Consider the following 6127-nt stretch of genomic DNA (forward strand, 5'->3'; position numbering starts at 1 on the left):
TGGGGGGAGGTGGAGGATACTGTCATCTGAAAGCGCACGCTACTATAAGAGTGTGATTCCAAATCCTGTGACATTTAGGTATTTTCGTGTAAGAATATATCTGTTTCGATCGACTCGATTCTAGTGTTAACATTTAAATTGTGTTTTTCTGTATTTCTTGTTAAATGCCAAATTTCTTTCAAAACTATTCAAAATTTTCAAAAAAAATCCTATCCATGGTAGGTATTCACCGTTGAATTCTACATCATCCTGAGCAAAAATTGATTAAAATATCAAACGGTTTTAATTTTACAGCAATTTTACTAAACTAGTACCGTACTGTCTCAAATAGCCCCACTTTACGGTACATACCACCATACCGGAGTGAACGCGTAGTAGAGGCGTGCTAGAGCGCTGAAAACGCCTTAGATGTGTTTGCCTCGACGTTGCGGATCGACTGATATGCAACATGACCTTTTCCGGTCAGGTCCTTGACCTGAGGTCAAATTTTCAAGTTGACCTTTCAAGGTCAAATTATTGTTCATTCGACGCGTCTCGACGAGAGGAACACGATGCTGGCAAAAGTAATGTCATGGCTCTTTTGAGTAAAAAGTTATCGCCGAAAAAAACGCTTTTCGTAAAAACGGCTATTTTTGGAGTTTTTGCCCTCTGGAGGCTTAACCGTTGACCTGAGGTCAAATCTGAGAACATCACTCAGAAAGGCCTGTAAAAGGGCTATCGAATGCGCTTTTCCGCGGCGCTGTAGCTCTATCGGTTCCCGAGATAGCCGTTGGCAGTTTCCAAAATGTTGAAATAGTCAACATTTTACCTTTGGTGACCTCTGGTGACCTGACCTTTGACCTGACCCAAAAAATGACTTAAGTGTTTTCGACCTTATTTTGGACGTTCTTTTGATTGCCGCTTACCGCGTGTCGCTACGTGGCCCATTAGCCGAGTTAGAAGGGGGGTGTTCAGACACCCCCCCCCCCCCCGGCCCGGCGCGGAATCTCAGAGCACCGGCCCGGCGCGGGTTAAGTAACCTGACCTGAAAACGTGGTTGATTTTAACCCGCGCCCCGCTGGGCTATTCAGCCATACGCGCCCTGCTGGGGGGAGGGGGGGGGGGGCAGATACTGCCCCCCTGTCTAACTTCCGAACCGATGGTCGTAGAAAGACGAGGAAAACGGCAATCGAAAGCTCTCAACAAGGCGGATCTTAAGAGCCCAATTTTTTTTTGCTTAAGTAGGTCAGAGGTCAGGTCAAGGGTACAAAATGCAAGTTTCTACAGTATCGGCCTTGCGCTGTAGTTGCCGAAGAATGGACTGAGACTGATTGCCCAAAACGTGTTCTTAGACTACCAAGACAATATTCGTTGCATTCAATGTCATTCAAAGGTCAAGGTCAGGTCAGGTCGCCAAAAACAAAATATAGAAAAGGGCATGTGCGACACATGTTTTATGGGATATTTTACTCTTAGAATTCAATAAGCACACTCAATAAGTGATATGGACCACATCTGGATGAATTTCAGGTCAAGGTCAGGTCAAGTGAGGTCAAATTTTGAAGTTGGTTGTTAACCCGCGCCCCGCTGGGGGGGGGGTAGAATCTGCCCCCCCCCTCCCGTTTTTCGCCAATAACTTCTAAACGCGTTACGCCAGCGACGTCAAACTTTCAGTACCTTATCATACATCAATTTGACACGTTCCCTGAAAATGTTAGCGAAATCCGTCGGAAAATTTTTGAGAAATTGACGTTTTAGTGACGTCATGTTCGCCATTTTCGCCTCAAAAACGGCAAAATTTCAAACGCCGCTAACATCTTCATTTTTAAAGGAATCAAGACGTAACAAAAAAGGTTTTACGTGATTCTGCTTTGTCTATCAAATGGCTATCTCGGTTTTTTGAAAATTTTGGATTTTGGCCAAAATTTTTCAAAAAAAAACTGACTTTTTTGGGAAAATATTTATAAAATCCAAAATTTTGAGTTTATCGAAAAAACCGGAATATATGTCAAAGAAGTGGTCTATGTGCACCTACATACCAATTTTTAGAAGAATCGGTTCAAAAATGTGGGAGTTATTCAAAATTTTATGACGTCACGACACACAAATTTTTTGAAAAATGATTTTTTTTGGAAGTTGTAGACCTCGTACGGAAACAAAAATAGCACCATTCGATTCGCCGTGAAAAACTGCATCGGATAGACACCTTTTTAGGCCTTAACAACCAACTTCAAAATTTGACCTCACTTGACCTGACCTTGACCTGACCTCGACCTAAAATTCATCCAGAGGTGGTCCATATCACTTATTGAGTGTGCCTATTGAATTCCATGAGTAAAATGACCCATAAAACATGTGTCGCACATGCCCTTTTCTATATTTTGTTTTTGACGACCTGACCTGACCTGACCTGACCTTGACCTTGACCTTTGAATGCCATTGTGTGCAACGAATATTGTCTTGGTAGTCTAAGAACACGTTTTGGGCAATCAGTCTCAGTCCATTCTTCGGCAACTACGGTGCAAGGCCGATACTGTAGAAACTTGCATTTTGTACCCTTGACCTGACCTTGACCTGACCTCTGACCTACTTAAGCAAAAAAATTGGGCTCTTAAGATCCGCCTTGTTGAGAGCTTTCGATTGCCGTTTTCCCCGTCTTTCTACGACCATCGGTTCGGAAGTTAGACAGGGGGGGCAGAATCTGCCCCCCCCCCCCAGCAGGGCGCGTATGGCTGAATAGCCCAGCGGGGCGCGGGTTAAGGCCTAAGAAGGTGTCTATCTGATGCAGTTTTTCACGACGAATCGAATGGTGCTATTTTTGTTTCCGTACGAGGTCTAGAACTTCCAAAAAATCATTTTTCAATTTTTTTGCGTGTCGTGACGTCATAAAATTTTGAATAACTCCCACATTTTGAGCCGATTCTTCTAAAAATTGGCTTGTAGGTGCACATTGACCACTTCTCTGACATATATTCCGGTTTTTTCGATACACTCAAAATTTTGGATTTTATACCTATTTTCCCAAAAAAAGTCAGTTTTTTTTAGAAAAAAATGGGCCAAAATCCAAAATTTTCAAAACACCGAGATAACCATTTGATAGACAAAGCAGAATCACGTATAACCTTTTTTGTTACGTCTTGTTTCCTTGAAAAATGAAGATGTTAGCAGCGTTTGAAATTTTGCCGTTTTTTAAGCGAAAATGTCGAACATGACGTCACTAAAAGGTCAATTTCTCAGAACTTTTCCGACGGATTTCGCTCAAATTTTCAGGGAACGTGTCAAATTGATGTATAATAAGGTACTGAAAGTTTGACGACTGGAGCTACCGCAAAAAAATACATGGTGGCGGCATCCACCCCTTCTTCTCGGCCGGCGAGGGTTAAACCTCGCTTCGAATTATTGCAGATAATGATGCGACCGAAAAGAAAGTATTTATCTGTGTCTAGAACGGCCGCTGACTTGTTGGGCAAGATCCCCAATCTTAATTCGCTAGATGGGAATGAAATACTCGGTATGTGATGCATATGTTACGGGTCATATGCTAACTTGGGCAGTATGCAAACTATCCGGGCAGTATGCAAACTACCCAACAGCCCGGGCAGTATGCATACCGCCCGGGTAGTATGCATACTACCCGACCCCTTGGGCAGTATGCATACCGCCCGGGTAGTATGCATACTACCCACCTTTCAGCTCACGGGCAAGATGTTTACTCGGGCAATATGCTGACCGTGGCTCGTGAGACTAGTTAATGCAATAGCTCGCATATAATATACATGTCAATGACAGACGCTTTAACCCGCGCTGGGGCGGTGCTCGTCGCCAGCCGTGCCGGGCTGGGGGGAGGGGGGGATTGAACACTTCTGCTCGGCTCCGCGGCACAGGAGTAAGCGGCATGTAAGATGCGGTTACCGGCATTCGAAATTGCGTAAAAAAAATCATGACGAATTTACTCTAGTCATTTTTTTTTAGGTCAGAGGCCAATTTTACCAACATAAAATAGACGCCTGCTGCAATTTTTCGCTCAAGACGGCTTCACATACGGTAAAGCCCTATCCGCTTATATGCCCATCGCGTTTATGTGAAGCGGTCTTCAGGCAAAAAATTCCGGCAGACGGCTATTTTTCTGTTGGTAAAACTGGCCTCAGGTCAAAGAATGGGGCACCAAAGGTCATCATAGGTTAAATTTCGCCTTTTTCATTTTTTTTTTTACAAAATTGCCCATGAAACAGTGTATTCGATAGCTCTTTTAGAGGTTTCTGGAATAAGCAGTCAAAGTTGATCTAAGCTCAAAATTTGACCTGAGGTCAAGGTCACCAGTTTTACCAACAGAAAATAACCGCCTGCCGGAATTTTTTGTCCAAAGACCGCTTCACATACGGCGCGTAACCGCGATGGCCACAGCGGATAGGGCTTTTATACCGTTAATGCTCATATGTGATGCGGTCTTTAGACAAAAAAAAAAATCCGGCAGGCGGCTATTTTTCTGTTGGCAAAACTGGCCTCTGACCTGGTAACCTGACCATAATAATTTGTGACGTCTTACATGTAAATGGGCATGCAACATTAGCTATTGAAACTATATTAATGCCCTCTACAGATCCAAGTGCCAAACCAAATCGAGTAATGACACTATAGATCTTTCGTCATTTCAGATGAAAATGGCTTGTTGGCCGCTGGCTAATTAACAATAAAATTATGGGAAAATAATTTTAAGCCGTTATATTCCAATCCTTACTCCACCCTTCAATCGATAAATCACGTTTGACGGCAAAAAGACTTCGCGGTTGAACTACGTTACTTAGATAGTCATTAATATTTTGAAAATGGACATGGAATGCACAACTTTAATACAAGAAGCGGGCAGTATGCATTATGCAAACTGCCCAGGCTTTTGGGCGGTATGCATACTGCCCAAGTGGTCGGGTAGTATGCATAGGGGAAGTTGGGGCAATGCCGGAGTTGGGGCAAAGCCGAAATTCGAGATATTTCGAAAACCGTAAAGGCCGCCGTCCACTGCGACGGAATTCCGTCCGGAGTCCGTCCGGAATGTCGCCGCACGCTGGCCGCATCCGGTCCGGATGCGGTCCGGATGCGGTCCGGATGCGGAGAGCTAATAAATGTTTCCTATCACTTATTACCAAATTAAATATTGCAAGTAACCAGCAGCGAATACTCTTGCCATTCTAAGGAAATAATTTTTACTTACTTCATGATGATCGAGTTCCAATTCTTCGTACAATTCACAATGTTTGCCTCCGATACGGCCCCAAACCACGTCTGTTCCGGACGTTCCGGATGCGTTTTCCGCAGAAAAGTTCAATGCGTCGGACATCACTCTTCCGTCTCCGTAGCAACCGCATCCGAAACGCATGCGGAGAGCTGACGGAAAATCAACAGCTGATTGCCGTTCGGATGCGGTCCGGACGGAGCGCACACGATTTCCGTACGGACCGGATGCGCCCATAGGGTTCTGTGTTAAATTCCGTACGGACCGCACGCGTTCCGCACAGTGGACGGCGGCCTTTAGACATGGATGCCACCTGTCAGTGATGCTCTGAAGCTTAAGTGACTACAATTATCGCATGTTTGTTACGAGTCGTCATTTGGAATACTTCGGCTGTGAGGGCGCCAAGAGCGTTTTCAAGGTACGTTTCCCTTGTACTACACGTGCCTTTGAAGCTGTATTTCTTACTCATTATGCTACCGTTTGTCTGGCCAATTCGGTCAAGTAATCTTTAGCATGTCTTTGCATAAGTGTGCTGCCTATTTGAAATTTATACAGCACGTTGAAAAGTTATGGGCCTGCAAATGAAAGTATGGCTGGCTGGGGTAATGCCGAAAACGTGCGATTACGCACGTGTTAAAAGCACGCTACGTGGACTTTACTGCTGTAGAATAGCAACGCGTATTTTTAGTCACACAAATTACACTTTCAGCCGACACAACGGCCTGTTACATATAAGGAATGATTTACCTGGCATTTTCTTATTATATCACACAATTATAACTTCCAGTGTGCACCGCGTCCTCAAGCTCTTAAAACGCGTGTCATGGATAACGTTTGAGATAAAATGGCAAAACATCAATGTCGGCATTCCCCGTAGATCATTTATCCCATTTTCGGCTTTCCCCGCAGTCCGGGGCA

Source organism: Amphibalanus amphitrite, unplaced genomic scaffold, assembly GCF_019059575.1.
Source record: "Amphibalanus amphitrite isolate SeventyFive unplaced genomic scaffold, NRLGWU_Aamphi_draft 000734F_arrow, whole genome shotgun sequence".
NCBI classification, from domain to species: Eukaryota; Metazoa; Arthropoda; class Thecostraca; order Balanomorpha; family Balanidae; genus Amphibalanus; species Amphibalanus amphitrite.